The sequence below is a fragment of the Polypterus senegalus genome, chromosome 15 (assembly GCF_016835505.1).
Source record: "Polypterus senegalus isolate Bchr_013 chromosome 15, ASM1683550v1, whole genome shotgun sequence".
Classification (NCBI taxonomy): domain Eukaryota; kingdom Metazoa; phylum Chordata; class Cladistia; order Polypteriformes; family Polypteridae; genus Polypterus; species Polypterus senegalus.
The window spans coordinates 40,177,472-40,198,441 of record NC_053168.1 but is presented as its reverse complement, the minus strand read 5'-3'; the positions used below and the strand labels follow the sequence as shown (position 1 = coordinate 40,198,441).

Below are 20,970 nucleotides of genomic sequence, written 5' to 3'. Positions count from 1 at the left end.
ATAGAAAGAATACTGGCAGTATTCTATAATGTTATAAAGTTGAATCATTTTGTGTTGACTTAATCACATTGTTGTATTGGCATCAAAACCTTAAACGTATAAGCAACTCATCACAAAATGAATCTGAACAAATGTCTACCATCAAGAAACAATAAAAGTTACTAAAATTGCTCTGAGTCATTCTCTTTCCACCACATTCTGAACTGATACTCAGCAAGTGCTAAAAAATGTGCTTCATTCTGTCTCATTGACGTTTATCTTTATCGCACTTAGTAACAATACCGTATGCAAGCAAACAAAAATATAAGGTTTAGGTTTTTTAAAAATGTCATGTCATTAGTTTATTTCAAAGCTACTGTCATGTGAACACAGCGTAATGAAATTCCTATCTGCGTGTTTGACCAACACATAGCACGCCACCTCCATTGTTTTCCTGCGGCCCAAATCTAGCACTATTCAATGTGTATAATATGACATTGCTAAATAAGATGTAGGGGCGAGTGAGTACCTTTTCACATTCAGTTTCATAAAACTGACGCTAAACTTCTTTTTGCATGTTTTTCACAACTGCAAAACTCATTAAAAAGGGAGTTTTGAAGTTTTAAAACATTTTTGAGGGCCACAAAGAAAGGAAATTTGTTGCTTAAGGGTTTGGCATCACCATATACACCTCTTTTAGGCTTGTATAATTTCTTAGAAAACGTGAACAGGCAGACAAACAAATTGATTATGATTTCATATATATAGGTTTATCTATTTATACTTTTACAGTCTGTGCTAAACACCAGGAAAGACATATAATGACCCATCTGGACTTAAAAGAACATAACAATTAGTAATATAAAGTATACAACAAGGTTATTATAGTTAACGAAAACTAAAATCAAAACTGAAACTATTATTAAAAAAACATTTTCGTAAACTGAAATAAAATAATTAACAAAACCGAAATGAAAAACTAAAACTAAACAAAACTATTAAAGTAGCTGGAAAAACTAACTGAAATAAAATAATAATTTACTAAAATATTTGTAGTTTTCGTTTTTGAATGAATATTCTTGCCGTTAGTCTTTAACCCTTTTAAGTTTTAACTCTAAAACAGAAAGTCATCCACCACGAGCCGCCCGCATATATTCATCCAGTGAACGGCAGCTGGTGAAGGAGGGCAGCAGTTCACACAGCATTTGCGGTGACAGAGCAAACTGAGTGCGGTGCATAAAGCATGTGAAATAGAAAGCGATTTGCGTGCCGCCTTTCTTTGTGTATCAAGATGTAATTCAAATGGCTGAAATCAGAATGTGCTGGTCAATAAAACGTTTACCATAGAAAAATCACAAGTGAGTAACGTTTCAGTTTATTTCTCAGGTGTCTGCTATTTGTTGACAGCAATTCACCTGCCACTTAGCACAGGAGAAATCGTTTTTACTTTCTCATATATGAAGTATACAGAAAGTATAGTAATCATGAAAAAATTCGACCTCGATATTTTGACGAATCTTGACGTTATAGACTAACCAGTGTCCAACAATACTGTTTTTTGGAATTGCGTGTGTGCGTGTGTAAACACGTTAACTCAAAAACGTAGATAGATGGATGAAATTCGGCATGTGGTTGTTACACCACAATTGTAGATCTGTATTAACTTTTGGGCCAAATCCATCACCCAGAAGTGGTACTTTATCTGAACACATACTCAATTTTTTTATTTATACAGCTGCAGAGTCCGATTTATTCAACTTTACTTTTTTAATAATTGTTCAATATATTATTAATTTGATTTGTTGTTGATGGTAATGTACATAATATTGAAATATAATCATTGTCTTGCAGTTTACTCCTCAAATATCCATCCCCATATCTGAGTATACAAGAAAGTCGAGGGGAGAGCACTCCCGGATTTTAAAAATAAAACGGCGATCGAGAGACTGACTAGGTCATCATACAAGATCAGCATATTGTTACTGACCAATCACTTTTGCTTTAAAAACATTGTTTAACAACGGCGATACAAACAAAGGTAGAGAGTCTGACAAGTAATGAAAAACTACTAGTGGGTTTTGTATTTATTCCATATTTATTAATTTATCTTTTTAGTTCATATTCCCAACTCAAAATCCTAATATTGTGAAAGTAATCCATTAGCAGAATATTTTAAAATATTTGTCTCCCTTTTTTCAATGTTTTTCTCTCTCTCCCAAAATAGATAGTTGAAATATCATATTCTTTTTGTTTTAACATCAGCCTTATCATATATATTGCATACCAGGGATTTTTCCTGCCTTGCGGTAGGCTCCAGGTTTTCTGAAATCCCTCGGGATAAATAAGTTTTGATAAAGTATATATTGTTCCTAATATCAGACGCTGTCTCTGTTGTTTTGTGCCTGTCTGTACTCTTATTACCTGCTCTTGCCCTGCTCATTATGGGTTTACTGTTCTTATGGTGGGCTATTCAAGACTCACCACACCTAACCTTGACACTACATGCTTGTTGTTCTTTGTTTCCCTCAATACAGCTAGGTGGGGTCTGCACACTGATTCAAGTCTAAAAGCCCTGTTCTTCCTAAGCCCGTGTGATTTTCATGACAAAATATTTTAAAAATGATAAAACTGTCTAAAATTGTTCATATTCAGTGTCTAGTTTTGATTATGCTTGTTTTTATCAGACAAAAATAAAGCCAGATAATAAACCAGGCAGTATAGTAAGCTTCCACTAACATTAAACTCATATCCAAATCTGTTAAGTGTACAGTTTTGTCTGATTGTGACACAAATCTAACTCCGTGGGCGCTCCATGCCATAATTACTAAAACTAAAACTGAAACTAATATATATAAAAATAAAATAGAAATGTCTTTGTGAAATAAAAACTAAACTAAAACTAAAAATACATGATGAAGGAAAACTAAAACTAAACTGAATTTCCAAGTAAGGTCAGAAAAAATATAGAAATAAAAACTAACATAAAAAGGCAAAACTATAATAACCTTGGTATACAAGGATCTCAAAATTAGCCCCGTGTGATTGAATGTATGTGAGTATATGTGTGAGATTGCCCTCCTATGGAGTCGTGTCCTGTCCAGGCCCAGTGCCGGGCATGCTGAGATAAGATTTAAGCCCCTACAAAACTGACTTCAAAAAGTGGGTACAGAAAATGTATTACTGGCTGGACAAGTATAAAGTACCATTTGCAGAAAGCTGGTGTACTGGGGACAGCTTGTCATTGAGGTTTATATGACTTGTAGCATGCTTGTAACATTCTGATGATTAAGTAGGGCACTTCAGTGAAGTAAGCCCTTTATTTACAGGAAAATGTCTAATTCAATTTATTGAAATAGATTTACTTTATTGCTTTTTCTTGTTTCTTACACTTTTGGTTATATCCTTATATTATAATTACTACAACATAAGGCCAGGTTACAAAGGTAGAGATGACTTTTAATATAACTTGGGCTGCTATTTGGTACATTCTGTAATATCTGCTTTATGATAGTTAAATACTTCTGTGGCAAATCATTTCAAACAGTTTACATGAATTCACTATTTTATTTTTATTCTAGAATTCAAAAGGAACAGCAGTACTGGTTAGCAGCATTAACAGTGGTGTCACAACCACTCCAGATGGAAGTGCCATGTTCTGACAATAAGGATTCAAGTGCAACAAACAAAAGCTTAAGTCCTTGTTTTGTTATTATTAATAGTGGTATAGAAAAATGAAAGAACTATTGAGTAGTATGACATTCTGGTTTTCGAAAATAAAATAAAGTTATAGAAAAAGGGAAGAACTATTTAAAATCAATCAGATCAATCATGTTCTTTATGCAACATGGTGATGTTTCAAAATCAAACAAGGAATCAAAGTATTTACAGCATAATGGACAGGTAACTACGTCGATCACATCTAATTTCTGAACCCACTTAACCCAAATCTGAATCATGGGGACCTAGACCATATTTAAGTGCAAAGGGCTTCATTTAGAAGGCAACTTTTGACAGGGGAAACTTTAAATATTTTTTTAAAGTGCAAATGGAATCAGCCTAAATACTTTCTTGGTAGAGTATGTACATTTTCTCTCTGTGCATTGGGAGTTCTCTAAACACTTCTGCTGTCCTCTCACATCCTAGAGATTCTATAGATAAATTGTTTGCTGACTTTAATCTGGCCTGATATGAGTAAGTATTGGCATGTGCAGGACTTTGTCATGTAACGGACTTTTTGCCCAACCCAGGGACATTTCCTACTTTGCAGAATAGGCTCTAAGCTCCCATGACTGTTAATCTTGTTTAGAAGATAAAAAAACAGAAGAATGGATTAATTATAATTTCCTAAACCACACACATCAGAGATGAAAATAGAAATGGGGAGTCAAATTGATATTGCATGAGTAATAAATGCTTTCAAGATTGCTCTCTTTTCAAAATAACTCAAGGATGACTTCAATGAAGGTAAAACAAATAATTTCACAAAATATATCTAATTTATAATAAATCATTTTCACACAATTCAGCACAAACAATTATAATAATAATGCTTTTCTAAAGACAATTAGAAGCTAAACGCATTACCAAAATTTACTGTATATCTCAAAGTTAATATGACAAAAAAGCTTGAACCTGACTGACCGGTGCTGATACAGGAGACTCTCTAGAGCAGGGGTCCCCAAATCCGGTCCTGGAGGGCCCCAATGGCTGCAGGTTTTCATTCTAATCCTTTTCTTAATTAGTGCACTGTTTCAGCTGCTAATTAACTTCTTTTGAATTCATTTTTTTAAGATTTGCTAACCTGAATTTTATCATCGTTCCTCTGAATTGCTTCATTTCTTTCCTTACATGGCACCCCAAAAGAAACAATAATAATAATTTATTTTATTTATTGGTCTTACAGAGCACATTAATAACAACAGTCACAACATGAAATTAATGTACAATAAAACCAGAATAAATACAATAATAACATTGAATTTACATTTATCAGCTAAAATTATCAGACAGAATAAGCCATCTTAAAAAGATATGTTTTAAGGTGAGATTTAAAGGTAGGAAGAGAATCGATATTACAAATGTCTTGTGGGAGAGAGTTTCAGAGGCGAGGGGCCACTCGACTGAAAGCTCCTAACCCCATGGTAGTCAAGCAATCAGGAGGTATAATGAGATTGATAGAGGAAGATAATATAAGAATAAGAGAAAGAATGGAGATGTGAAGAAGATCAGAAAGATAAGGAGGTGCGAGTTTATGAAGGGTCTTGTAAGTAATAAGCAAAATCTTAAAATCCCTATATTTAATAGGGAGCCAGTGAAGCTGTTGAAGGACAGGAGTCATGTGTTCTGTAGAAGGGGTTCTGGTGATAATATGAGCTGTAGCATTCTGAACCAACTGGAGTTTGTAAAGGAGTTTGTGAGGAAGACCAGAAAGGATAGAATTACAATAATCAATACGAGATGTAACCAGAGCATGAACAAGAATCGCAGTGCTGGTAGCTGAAAGAGATGGACGTAAACAGCCTGAAACTCCAACCAGTTGCTTAATTACACTCTGATTCTTGTTGTTAAGTAAACCTATTCTTTGATTAATTGGCTTGTTGCTGCTCCCCTTGTGCAATAGCATACATTTCCAGAATTATTGATTTTCTCTTTTCTAAGTGCAATGTTAAAATGTTTTAGGGACCTGAGCAGATCAGCATTCCTGAGACCTTCACCTTTCTTTATTTTCAGATATTGTATGATGGACACAGTTTGCTTAACATGTTTTGATTAATTTTGTATCTCATTATTGTTTGGCTGTTAATTAAGGAAAAAGAAACAATTAAGGGGGCTGAGTCTTCAAGAGCAAGTCAAATATAATTAATTCAAAAGAAGCTAATTAGGAGCAAAAACGGGTCATTAATTAAGAAGGTTTAAGGTTTCTTTATTTAGTCATGTTTACAAAAGAAAACATGAAATTTGCCTTCTCAGTTGCATCTAATAACAGACAGAATGAAATAAAACTGACAAATAGAAACAAGAAAGGTTAAGGTAAGGTAGTTTGATAAAACATATTTACACCAAAAAAAAAAAAAAAAAAAGGGTTAGAATGAAAACCTGCACCCTCTGGGGCCCTCCGGGACCGGAGTTGGAGACCCCTGCTCTAGAATGTTCTGTCAGTTTTTAATTTGTAAAAGATGCTATACCTTGTTTTAATGTTCTATCACCATCCCAACATGGAAGAATTACAATGCTGTAAATAGTATATCACTTACTTAACTAGACATATGTATGCTCATAATTCAACTGTCCTTATGCTCTGTTTATTGTGTCCATATTGTCTGCCTATCTCTTGTGTATACAGGAATCATTTACACTGCCTATTGGAAAAACACCATCAGAACTAAACAAAAAGCAAAAACACTTATTTGGGCACCCGTTGGACAATTTCACATTTTAAAAATGTATTTCTTCTACGTAAATACACAGATCATATACATTGTCACCAAATAAATTGTGCTGCCATAAGTACTGGAAAATTCTAAGAATGTGAATCGCACATGTCCAATGTCTGTATTATTTTGCTCATTTTAATCTTGTCTTAGTATATGCCAGTTTCAGATATGGCTTTTTTTAAAAAAAAAAACAAAAAACAAAACAAAACACTGTTTCTAATGTCACTATCTCAGAGTTGTTCTTCCCCTGTTGCACCTAACTGAGGACTTGTGGGGTATTTGTTTCTCAAAGTATAAACTCTGATGTACTTAGCCTCTTGTGCAAATGTGCTTTGTACTTTTGTATTTCTATACTGGTGAGTTCCAGTTTGTCCTCTTTGTTCTTGATGATAGTAGACACGTTTATATGAAATCTTCAGTTTCTTGGCAATTTGTCACAGGGAATAAACTTCATTTAAAAAAAAAAACAATATACTGACAAGTTTCTTAAAAATGCTGTTTTGCTTTGACCTAGATATCAATTTAGGAATGTCAGCACCTTGCAGTGCAAACAAGAAAGATAATTTACTTGCTTTACTGAACAGACCAAAAGGTTTGTATCATTTAAACATGACTAGTTAAGAATAAGCTAAGGGAGCTTACCATTAGGACACTGAAGGAATGGGTGCTGAAAATCGGGCTTTGCAGTCATATGTGAATAATCAATGAAAAATCAGTCATTTCAATCAGTAATAGCCATTATCAACACTAGTGATGTCTTGGCTGTATTTATAAATCAACTTATGTGCCCTGTTAAAAAAAAAAGCATAAGAAGTATTAATTTCTATCAAAAACCTAAACATTTCTGAATGATTCCACACTTTTAAATGGTAGTGTACATTATTAATATTATTTTTAATAATATATTCTCACGAAAAAAATCATTTATGAGTGGGTGCAAGTCTCATAGGGTGGAGGATACACTTCTGCATCTCTGGCAGCAGACAGCAAACATTTCATATTTCACTTTGATAAATGTGTGCTAAATATAACAGCGGACAATGAAAGAAGTTGTTGCCATTTGTCAAGCATCTTTAACAGAAATTTTTAAAATGAAAAAATGAACCTTTAACATTGAGTATTTAATTTAGAAAATTATACAAGTATAACTACAAATCAAACCTTATTTAATGGAACTTCACACAGACTTTCATGCACACACATACAAACATATTTATCTAGCTATCCATCCATTTTGAAACCTGTTTAATTCTATTCAGTATAATGGGGTCAGGGCACATCCCATAATTATCTACTGAAAGACAGGAACAAGCATTGGCACCAGTAGATTGCAGGGCAATATGGGTCTAATTTAAGTTTATTTCACTGTGCATGTATAACTTCGACAAGAACATGCAGTCTTTTAACAGACAGCAGCCATGCAATGACTGGAACCCTAGCCTCTGAAACTAAAAGGTGTGCCAGTGTTCTAACTGTTATATATTTCATTTTGAGTTACATAAGGGGTCAGTATTAGGATTAGAGTAGCTTTTTGTGTTTATCTGAAGCCCTTACTAAATCCCACTAAGTCAATTAAACACTTAGAATACTGACTTGCATTAACCTTGACTTGAGATGTTTCTTGGAGAGTGGTGGTGTGCTACAGTCACTTGACTTGAGCATACATTACCTTTGTTGTTTTAAATTGTTATGATGTCTAGATATCTGCAGTTCCTTCCCATTCATTCAGCATTCCTAATTTATCTTGGGATTTAATTGGTTACTGTCTTATCTTATATAAGCCTTGTGATTGTTCTCACTCTGAGAGAGGCTACATTAAATAAAATGGAGTCAATGAGCTCCGGCTAACCAAGAAATATACTTTATTCATAAAGTTTGGTGCCATGCACTGTATCTAGCATCGTCTACTAATTCTTTTCTTGCAGCAAGAACACAGGAACTTTATCAGTGTAACAGAAGGAGTGACAGGCAATTCAACCCACCACATCCATAATGATGTCAAAGAGGCCAAAAAAATAATATGATTATACTGTATGTCACAAAAGTATGGGGTGAACAAGGAGAAAATGTAAAGTATCCAAATAAACTGAATACAATCAAAAACCTACTAACTCTCAGAGTCTACATGATGCCTGATATAGCCAGTAGCATGGTTGCCACACTTCACAGGGTCGCGCTCATTTCCTGTGCCACCTTTTACTAACTGCCAGGTTATTATAACAGAAAATAAGATGCAGTAAATATACAGTTAAACAAACTGAAAAGGAGTGACTCTGATCACTGTGTAAAGCACCTTCAAGACTGAAGAGAATGGAAGCAGACATTATTGATTAAAGAGTGAAAATATATGTACACAAAAAAAATCTGATTTATAAAACCTAGCGTTTCTGTGCAATTCTTTATAAATCACAACCATTTTGTAAACGTGTGTTCGTGAATGCACCTCAAACCCTGCCTTGTTTCTTGTCCCAAACAACCTCATACATTTGCAATCAGTATAATGCACAACTTCATTGGCTGGTAGAGCATCTTCCCGCCAGACACATCAACACCCCACCACCTGCATTCTACAAATGAGTGTACAAGATCATGTGCAGTATTATGGTATCTCTTCTCTTTCTTCTAGGCATTGGGGAAAGGTGCAAGGTGCCAAGTATCTGGGTGAGAATCAGCTATTACCTTCCATGATTGCTGTTACAATGAATTGCGTTTGTGTTTTGATTACATTAGGAGAACCAGACATTGCTGCAAATTAACTTTTTATGTTGGCAAAACATGTTATGTTTTATGTATGTGTGCCCACACTATATGAAAGCTGGATGCAACACTTCACTGGTCAGTTAATGGCTTCAAGTACAGCAGGCATGATGGAGTGAAACTAGGCTGTAATATTCCTGACCTGTCGGCCAGATCCTTGAGAAGTGAAAACAGACAGCCTATATAAATTGTCAATGATAAACAAAATCATTGGAAATACACAGCACTGGCTCTCTTAAAAGGGAAATAAAATAGAGTCTGTACATCTTAATTATCACTTTTGAGGTGAAAATGTAAGCCACATGAATGCACACTATAATAATGGTTCGATGATATGATTTATTATGCGTGTGAGTCGTCATTTAGCTTGTCTGACTGCCTTTCAAGGCTGTCGCATTTCCCAGTTTCTCTCTAACCTAACCTAATATGCTACAATATGGAGGAGTCAGAGTTGCCGTAAATATATACAACTTCTACCAACAAATTTTCTTTTATAATCCCTGACGTTTGGGTGGAAAGCTGCATACACACATTTCAAGGTTGTTTTTGTGTGCATACAAATTTAATAAATTTAACCCCTGGGATTTAACAGCAGAATGTCAAGTTTCTGTCCCTTCTGAAACATATTTAAAGCTAATAAGTTTGATGGGAGCACCAATATTACTGATATAACCAATGAGCTTTTTCATGTATCCTACTGTGATTCATCATACTCATCATTAATGGTCATATACAACTCTTTAGTTCAAGTTGGCTGGAACCAAGTGCCTATGGTTGAAATAGTGGAATATTATAGGGAACAAAAATATATAGGAATTATATTTCAGATTTATTCATGATAAACTCCAATAAACATCATGGGGAGCCACAGCATGATTGAAGATAAATAAAAAAGCAGCAAAATACTTAATTCACTAAAAACAAAACTACAACGGAGCGTCACACCTAAGGCCCGCTGGCATGGAATCTCTTAAAGCAGCCCGTTTCATCTGTATTCAAAACAAGTCACATATAGCCCACAATGACAGTTAGTTTTCTCAAAGACCCCATTGAAATGTGTTTCATATATAGACCCCATATAGGTTCTTTGGATTACATTTACACCTAGCATTAAAAGGTGTTTCCAGTGTCTGCATCATGTCTGGATAGAGATAACATGGACTCCACAAAGATGTACAGCAATTCATGGTTTAGGGGGTCCTGCATTTGTCTGGACATCACAGGGCATTACAGCTACTGTAGTTAGAATGGAAACAGGCTGCTTATAATGTCTCAACAAGAAAAAGTGAACAGAAGGTGACATGCCTCACTGTCACAAGTGTTTTAGCACTTTTAGTGACGGACTCATGAAGCTTGACTTTACACAGCAAAGCTCCCATTCTGCTCCCTTTTAAAGGCTGTATGGGTGTCAGATGGCCTTCCTTCTGCGGCTTACCTGATGGTGGCCACCACCCTACACAATACTTTTTATTTTATGCTGACTGAATTGTTGTACAAGGAGCAAAAATGCATCTGCATTGCTACTTGTATTAAATGTGGCTATTAATGATGAAAACACTCAAATGTTAAATTCAGAGAATAACAAAGTAGCTCCTATAATTAAGTCTGCAAAGACAGGCTCTGAACTTTAAAAATTACTTTTGATAACATTTTTAGAAATACTTAATCATTTTATACAACTTAAAAAATTCAAAAGTTGAGTGAATATTGACCAGCTTTTGTTGTTATCAAAAATATCCACTGTGACACAATTTTGTTAATTACTGGTTATTTTTTATCCCTAAAAGTGCCTAATTTTTTGTGTTATTAAGAAATTTGAGCACTACTAAATTTATTTAATAAAAACATACGGACTGTTTTTGAAATTGCCTATTAATTTTGCATTGTGACTTAAAAATAACTGAAAGTGTAATATCACTAGCAGCAAATGTGGTTTTGTTAATAAATAGTTCAAAAACAAGAACCTTTGTGAAAACTACTGCGAATTACAAGAGGGTAAAATATCATGGCCTGTGTAGGGGCCCTTACATATTCCTTGGGGGAATTGACGTTAAGAACCACTGTCTTACAGTGATGCGATTAAAAAATGTGAAGACTGTTTATGTTGCTACAAATCAGTTGCTCTTTCTTGAAGGTGTTGTCCATATGATGACAGTATCTGTGTAAGTCCCTACTAATGAGCTGCAACAAACACTAAACAACAAATATAAAATGGTTTAATTCACAAGTACAGTGCACAATGGAATTTAGTGCTTTAAAGGGATACTCCACTCAAAAATAACATGTTTTTATGTTGCTTACCCCATGCATTTTGTAGTGATGGCCAAGAAAAAAATTTGATTTCAAGTCAGAGGTGAAAACATTTCTGATAGAAATGAAATATATGGCGATGAGCGTTGGACAACAGTAAACCATATCAAAATGAGCATGAAAAAATCTAACATTATTTGTGTTGCATAATCGTGTCAAATCATCCAACCACATGTTCACAGCATCCCAAATACATGTTTTGTTTACTGAAACATTGTTAAATAAGCCCCTTGTGGAAAATGCTTTCATGAACAAAAGTGGCACACACTCAGACATGAAAAAGCATAAGAACTGTAAATGCCCCTCTCGTTGTGACATTTCTATTCATATCCACAACGGGAATACCTTGGGATTATTTAGTGGCAGGCTGTGAAACTGCACGGGTGAACTGACCTTCTGCTTGTCAAAGGTATGACAAAGTATGAGACATATTCTCGTCCTGTTAATATTTAACTTGCTTTTTTTAAAATACATGTCCCTCACTGTACGTTTCTGAAAGAGATTTGTTTAACTATTTTTTAGCAAAAATACACGTGTTTGGGATGTTATAAGCATACATGCGATCTAATATGTGGATTATGCAACATATTTTCATAAACGTTTTCATATTGTTTGCTGTTGTCCAGTATTGGTCATCATAGACACCTGTTCTATTGAAACTTTTTCTTTTACCTCAGTTCTACATGAAAAAAGATTCAAAATTTCCTTGGCCTTCACTGCAGATTACATGTGGTTAGTACCATATAATAAAGATTCCTGGGTAGAAGAATAACATAATTCCATTATGTCAGCCAAATGGTATGTCACTGCAATGCAGGAGTAGACTAGATTAACTGGAGAAATAATCTCTAGAATCTGGGGAACCTATGTATACCACAAAGAAGGTAAACTCAATCAGATTTGAACTTTACATACTGAAAATAAACTTTATACTCCCTAAGTATATAAAACAGAAAAAAGGCAACAGTTTATGAACCACCCAGCCTTACTCGAAAACAACAGAAATAGCAACTTAATGTCAATTATTCTTGCGGTATACCTATTCAAACAACATTCTCATAAAAAATCTTATAAAATGTTTTTAGCATTTCTCTGGTTAGGGCATAAGTTGCCAACTGAAGTGTTTTTTTTTATTGGGAATACTAAGAATACATTGCTTGAATTTAACCACTTTTATAATAAGGAAGTAACGTGTTAAATTCAAAAACATAAAGAAAAAAAAAAATCAACCTCCTCCAAAGCGATTTAGGATAAGAGCAAGAGGTACTCAATGATAACCACACTGGACAAAGCACATGACTGAACAGCCACCTTGATTTTGTTCAAAAACTGCACAATATTTTGCTGAGGCTTTCTGGTTAAGTTATTCATGCTTTAAGTATACATTTTGCCAGAAATATGCCAAGTAATGAAAACGCAGGACAACACAGGAGCAGATGGGTGCTCTAATGTTGTCTTTAATTCTTCAGCACTGATCATAATTCAATTTATTCTCATAGAGTACTTCTAATATAAATCCAGAAAAAAAAAAAAAATTCACAGCCCAAAAATCACGCAAAGAATGGTGCAATGGGCTTTTAACAGGCCTTGGTTTTTTGACAGCCCCCCAAGCCTTGACAGAAGACAAAACAAACTCACAACATATATAAGACCATATTATTTTGGGATGTAGGGAAAAAATTGAAAACATTGTACAGATTTACAAATTACAGCATTTTATAACCACAACACCATGCAAAAATACAAAAAAGAGAATTCAAAATACAAAACTACCATTAAATATCAACTGAGAAATATATAAACATACATACTGCAAAAAATAATGAAACTTCATCACAGTCCAACACCAAGTCAATTAAGATTCAGGGTTATCAATCTGTCCAGTTAGGAAGCACAAGCAATTGTGAATCAACTTCACCTGCTTTGGTGCAAATGAAAGTGACAACAGGTGCACTGGAGAGGCAACAGCAAGACAACCCCCAAAAAGAGACTGATTTTGCAAGTGGTGCGCACAGACAATTGCTCTGTCTTCATCATTCCTGACTGATTCTTCTCTAGTTTTGTATTTGGCTAGTGTCCTCGTCACTACTGCTAGCATGAGGCAGTACCTGCAGCCAATTCAGGTTATACAGGTAGTCCTGCTCCTCCAGGATTGCACATCTAAACAATCTCAATAGCTTGGCGAAGATACCCAGAGACATGCCATTACATGAAGAGAGCTGGGCAGGGATATAGAAGGACATCAACCCACCAGCAGGACAGCTAACTGCTCCTTTGTGCGAGGACTAACAGGAGGAGCACTGCCAGAGCCCTACAAAATGAACTCTAGCTGGCTACTGGTATGCATATTTCTGATCAAACTCTAAGAAACAGACTCCATGAGGGTGGCATGAGGGCTCGAATTTTCTAGTGGGACCTGTGTTCAAGAGCCCATCACCATCCAGCTCAATTGGCATTTGCCATAAAATACCACAATTGGTAGCTCCGCCATTGGTTCCCTCATTCTCTTCACAGATGACAGCAAGTTCACACTGAGTACAGTACATGTGACAGACATGAAGGAGTCCGTGGTGAATGTTATGTAGCCTTCAGCACCATCCTGCACGACTGGTTTAGTGGTGGGTCAGTGATGGTCTGAGGAGGCATATTTTTGAAGAGTTACACAGACCTCCATGTGCCTGTTGTTAGGCACCAGGATGAAATCCTCAGAGCCATTTTCAGACCTTATACCAGTGCTGTGGTCCCTGGATTTCTCCTGGTGCAGGACAATGCCTGGCATCATGTGGCCAGAGTGTGTAGGCAATTCCTGGATGACAAAGGCATTGATGCCATAGACTAGCCCACACATTCCCCAGACCTGATTCAAACTGAGAACCTCTGGGATGTTATGTATCAGTGCATGTGACACTGCAAGGTAGCATCACAGACTGTCCAGGAGTTCACTGATGTCCTGATCCAGGTCTGGGAGGAGATCCCCCAGGACACCTCCACCGTCTCATCAGAAGCATGCCCAGATGTTGTTGGAAATGCATACAGGCATGTGGGGGCCATACACACTACTGAGTCACGTTATGCATTTCCATAATGAAATTCACACAAGTAGGATCTGTTTTAAAATATTTGACTTTGATCTTCAGTGTGATGTTGATTCCAGCCATCAATGGGCTGGTGATTTTGGTTTCCATTGACCATTGCAACATCAATTTGTTCGCAAAGAATTACACAGTATTACTCAGTAAAGATTTTCCACTTGAATATTTCGTTATTTGAGATCCAATGTGTGATTTAAGTGTTCCTTTAATTTTTTTGAGCAGGGTATATAGCATATGTCTACTATACATTATTTAATGACTCATCACTCGTAATTACTGTAAATAACATGTTTATATTAAACCAACATCAGCAAGGAACAGAGAAGAGAAAAATCAAATCTACAGATATTTCAGTTTCTTTGGGCCACCTGGGAAGGCAGCCCTTCCATAAGCAGTGATGCATGTACCAGGGTGGATGCAAATGTTGACAACTCTGGTAAAATACGACAAAGTTAGGATGCCACACCAATCACTGATGATGAAATGTTGATATGGAGGTTCACCCCAATGTGATTGCATCTTTGTTCCTCATCAGCATGACCCAACTGAAAAGAATACGGCTTTTTCTATTATGTACTCTCATCATAATAAAAATTAACAATTTATGCCCTTCTTGTTGAGATCAAAAAGGAGTGTTTACCTTATGATTAAATACACAAGAGAGAGACAATCATAAGGAAAACAATGATCAGTAAAACCAGAGGACTGATACTTGACTGGTCATTGCTAAGCACTTGTTAATCTCTGTTTGATGGGAAGCTTGACTACTAATCCAATGTCAATAAACCACATTCATTCTCATCTCCTGCCTCTTTTGCCTCTCAGTGCCCTTAAGCCTTTCTCAGGGTCAGGCCCTATCACATTTGGACTTATGGCAGCATATATTTGGTGCAGGGACACTAGACCTTCTCAAGGTGTTCCGTGCCCTGCCCCTGCAATTTTAATCCCTCATTAGCCTTAAAAAGTTATTGCTTTGATTCCATACATTTCTCTTTTTGACCATAAACTATATTCTACTGACTTGAAGGTCTTGTTAATTTTTGCATCTCTCTCTCTTTCTCCAACTCCACCTTCTGCTTGCAGTTAGATGATCAGGCCTCCCTGGCATCTCTTGCCCTCTAGTAACCTGGGGAACCTCCCTTAAATTTCTTAAACTCACAGGGGTCTTCCTCCAAGTTCACTAAGCACTTGAAACTGGGTCACTTAGGGGTTCACGGATGTTCCACCAAGTAAAAACATAAGTATCCCAGCAACAGCAGCTTCACAACGTTTAAAACATGCCAGAAAATACATGCATGATGAAACATTCAGGAATCTTTGCGACATACTTTACTGTTTAAAAATTAGAGCTTTTTAAATTTTTGTTTACTCTATTTACTTTGTGAAGGAGAAAGGGAACACATTTTTATTATTAAATGTTTTGTAACAATGAGTCATATCAAAAATAACAGAGATGCAATTATGTGTATAGAGTACATAAAATACATGTTTTTAATAGCATTTCCACTATTATGTAGTGTGATGCTCCAAGCCAGCAGCCCATGGTACTTTCTTTTGACGAGGCATCTAGTAGTTTGTAGACTGAGGACGGACCAGTGGCAAGTGAGAAGACAGATAAGATTTATAGTGCAAAAATATTATTTCCACAGCAACAAATTAAAGTGTCCACATTGCTTCTTAAAATCAGTGCCACTGGATGAAAAAAAAGTTTAAATTATTCTTTTAAAAGCATGAGAGCCACATAAAACAGTGTTAATTTCAGAGATATCAAATAAAATCAGTGCACTGGGAAAGCACAGATTCTGACCAGAAATGTCACATGTAGCTCAGACCCTACTGGAAGTTCAGGTCAGACACAGGAAATGTACACTTGTCTACCACTGTCTCAAGTCCTGCATACAGCAGCAGCTTCATTCAGCCTTGCAGACAGCTCCACTTTTGTACTGTAACTTGCCTACAGCCTTTTTTATTGTCTTCTTTGGCTGAGTGGCTGTCAAATAGTACAGTTGCCTGCTAAAGTCCATTGAATCACTCCTTGTGTGATTTCGAGATATACAAGAAATAAATTGTTGTTGTTGTACAGTATCTCTCTCTCATGCACAGTAACCTGCACAAACCTCACACAATACTGTTCCAATCTTGACTTTCTCTTGACTTCTTCTTCATTTAATTTCTTTTTTGTACTTGTGAATTTCCTTATAACTGTACACCGCCATCTCCAGCTGATGCAGTGCACTCAGCACGCCGCTAAACAGCAATCGCCTTACATGTGCATACCTGAATCAACCAGCTGGCTAGGCAACAAAACCTAAAACACTTAATAAATTACTCATAAAAACATCGCTTTCGTGATACACCCCATTATATGCAGTTAGCTTTCATAGACAACAGATAACATCTTAAGTCGTGTAAAAAACTGCATATTTTGTACAGCTTTAATTTATGGTTGTGAATGGTATAAGGCTAATTGTAGTTTAAATTTCTTAAATGTTTTTGAAAAATTACCTAAAAGAGTATTAAAATCTACACAACAATTGTTGGTTGCAACAGGCCATTATGACTTGCTGATCATTGTAGAACTTTGCTGATAAATCACACTGTCAGAGAGCATTAAAACGTGCAGATAATGTAACAATGAGGTTGTTTTTAATATGACGTAAATTCTGAACACGTTTATTCACTGTTTTCACAATGGTTTAGAGAGTCAAGCTTAGGGAGCTCACTTCCTCCTTAATTAATTTCTGATGAGTTAAGTGACCTTCTGTTTTCCTTGCTTGCTCTTTTTATTTTATTGCTACAAAGATCATTTGACTTACCTGGTATGACTTGAAGCAACAGGAGAAACGAGTTGGTGTTACAGAGGTTCATACAAGTGTCAGTGTGTTCACACCCATGTGTGGTTTCAGTAAACTACAGACAGAATTTGTTTTGCTGTCAGTAGCAGCTATTAGACATGTAATAGAGGAGAAAATCATCATCATCATCATCAACACTGGTTTAATACCCATTTCACCCATGTTATCTGGTATGTTCCCAAGCCCTTTTCCCTCTGTTATCCACATTGCTGGTCATCTTTTTGGTTCAGATCCAATCTTTCATATCATACAACACCAACTCCAGCCCCCCTCTTGGCCTCATCCCTGCAATCTCTCTTGATTTTGGTACACTTCTTCACCTAATTATTCTCTGTCTTTTGCTTCACATGCCCAAACCACCTTGGTCCATTTCTCCTCAGCACATCACCAATCCCTCTGAATCAAGTCTTTCTTTTAAAATGGCATTTATAGGCAGCCATCATGTTTAATCAATATTAAATGTATTACTGCAGTCGTTATATCCCCTAAAATTTGCATTCATATAACCTGCTTATGAAATGTTATTCTTTCATGGCTCATACGTACTGTATATTATTTCTGCTTATTATTACTCATTGCTTTCTTTCACTTTTATTATACAGTCTTGCCAATGCTTATTATTTTACAGTACAAGCTACAGTACATCTGTCTGTGAGAAAAATATTTCTTGGGCTCTACCAAGAGAAACACTGATTAAGATTTGTTACAAGAGATTTTTTAAGTATGGGAGATTTAACCTCCTTGTTAAACTGTGACTGGTTTGTTGTACCAAAACAGTATTATCTTAAAGGTTGTGAAAGCCTTCGGTATGTAACGCCACCCTAACCTCAACACAGACAGGCACAGAGACACATACAAGTGCAAATAACACACAATTTTATTTCTTTTGTTGCCTTCCCAGGACAGAGTGCACAAATACCACAATAATACAACTTAGTTGTTCTCTTTCCTCCTTTCTCTCACCTCGACTCCTCTCTCGCAAGCTTTGTCCACCTTCCACTTAACTCTGGCTCCTCTAATGAGGCCATCTCCTTTATAGTACAACAGGAAGTGCTCCAGGTGCATGTGATCCTCTTCTGGAAACACTCCTGGATGGGCGGAAGTGCTACATGGGCAACCGGAAATCCTCCAGGTGCACCTGGATCCTCTTCTGGCAGCACTTTCAGGTGTGGCAGAAGTGATGCACTCCAAGGCTCTGGAACTGTCCAGGTGCCCCCTGGCCCCAATGCAATTGGGGTGTCTGCCCTCTCATATTCCAGAAAAGGTATTGCCATGAACATGTCCTCTCCCCTGGTCCTTCCATTACGCAATCCTACACAAGGTGTAAAAACCATTGCACTAAGACCTCACAAGCACTGAACCCCAGACACACTGGCGTTTCACAGCAGTTCCAACTCTGGGACTTTTGAATTCCAGACTTCTGTAACATTTCATTCTCAAAACTTCTGCTGGATCAGACAGCATCAAGAGAAGATAGCAGCCTACCACGGAGATCACCTATGCTCATCTCTGTCAGCTTTTCTCAGGGGTGTCCAGGGCAGAAGCTAATTCAGTTTGAATACTGAAAAGCTCTTAACTATGAAATAATTATTTACATCATAATTTATTAGTGTTGTAGTTGTGGTTATTTTGTTTCTGCTGTGGCTTTCTGGCAGTGGTACAAACAGAATGACTTTTTTGCAGTACATTTCCCAACACTGCACCTGAAAGCAACACAAAATGGCAAAAATGGGTGAGATGGCTTACAAACACCACTAGCCAAGCCAGTATTTGCACCAAGTCTGATCCCAAAACAGGTCTCACTCCAGGCCTCCAGACCCCAAAACACAACAGGTAAGCTTCAGCCTGCACTGGCTTTAAAAGTCTAACTACAGGCTTAACATTCAAAGATACACAAAATGCCCTTTACGAGAGAGAGAATGACCATAAACCTTTGACTTGAAATATACAGGCAACCAAAGAATCTTTATAAACCAAGAACGAATTAAGCATGAACCAAAAGTGAGAGAAAATAAAGAAAAAGACAAACAAATGAGCTTGCCTGAAAAGGTAAGAAGTCCTGACCATTACCAAAAACTCAGACTCCAAAGACAGAAGTAAAATCGCAAGAAACTACAGTAGATATCCAAACAGTACTAATAAAGATTTTTACTATCACAATAATCAATGAACATCTGCTGGAACTATTTCTTTCACCTGACTATAAATTCAAAGTGTGGTCCCAGCATTAGATAATGTCAAGGTGGCCCCGTCTCTTGGTATGTACAATCAACAAAACACAAGAAACAAAGAAAATACCTAATAAATACATATAAAATAATAAACAATATTAAAATTTACATAATAACAAGAACATGAAAAAAACAAAAATGGGAAACATATATAAACCTGGGAACAAATGCAAAATAACAAGCTGAAGTAACCTGTCTCAAGTCAAATTTTAAACAGTCAATAAATCAGAATATTTCAGTTTTATGATAACCATATACTGTATTTCGTTTAATAGATAGTATTTATGTGTATTTTGTGTTTTATGGAATTTGAATTTTTATGTTATTCCTATTAGTTTTATTATTTTTATTGACATGTTGTCACTTTAAATGTGCAGCCATCCTGTGCACATTGTGGGTGGGGCCCAAGGCGGTAAAATCATCCTGACCCTGCTGCAGAGTCCTCCCTCTGGATAAGTAGCACAGAGAAAAGGATTCCGCAATGGTGACTGCAAATGGTGAGATCGTTTAGAGTTAAAGCGAGTATTGCAATTTTTAAAATGTATTACTACCAGTGGAACCTCGGTTCACAAATGTCTCGGTACACAAACAACTCGGTTTACGACCATAAAGTTCACCAAACTTTTGCCTCGGTTCACGACCATACACTTGGTATACGAACAAGCCACTTTCCCTTTCGGTTTGTGTGCGCTGCTGATTTCCGCACGTGTTGCATTGTTCTTGGTCAGACGTGCGTGCATGCACATGCGTGCATGCTTTCGCTGTGAACTCTTTGTGCTCTATTTCATTTCCCTTCTGGTTCGTACACGTCGATACTGTATTTAAGCACGTGTTGAGACGCTCCCTGCTCATTGTTCTCAGTAAGACGTGCGTGCTTTATCTGTGATCTCTTTGTGCTCTACAGTATTTCGTGTGCTTTTGCAGTTAGACATGGCTTCTAAGCAAGTGAAGAGTGGTAAGAAGAAAGTTTTGCAGAAAACTGAAATCGAAGTAAAGAAATTATTGAAAAGTATTGAGCGTGGCATTCGTGTTACTGATCTTGCCGCTGAGTACAAGAAGTCAAAACTTATGATTTAGACTATTCTAAAACAGAAAGAATCTATTAAAGTAGCTGATGTTGCAAAAGGAGTTACAGCGTTAACCAGGCAGAGACCTCAAGTGCTGGAAGAGGTGGAAAAACTGTTTACCAGTTACTCATTTACCAATTTGAGAACCCTCGTGCTTTCAAGCAGCACAATGTAAACAAAGCCAGAATGCCAGTGATGTGGAGGGCAAACACGAAGGGTTGGGTCACAAGGACTTTGTTTTTGGA

The 20,970-nt window shown here is 36.5% G+C and overlaps 1 protein-coding gene across 4 annotated transcripts in view; it reads right to left on the bottom strand.

Annotated features, from left to right (window-relative positions):
• The window catches only part of thrb (thyroid hormone receptor beta), a 342,103-nt gene that overhangs the window by 153,523 nt on the left and 167,610 nt on the right, over positions 1-20,970 (bottom strand). For 3 of the 4 annotated variants that reach the window (XM_039737544.1, XM_039737547.1, XM_039737546.1), the window contains exon 1: positions 7,056-7,202. The exons of the other annotated variant lie outside the window; for it this stretch is intronic. The gene's annotated coding sequence lies outside the window, so the exon portion shown is untranslated. Of the gene's footprint in view, positions 1-7,055; positions 7,203-20,970 lie in introns of those variants that run through there. 4 annotated transcript variants of the gene reach the window in all.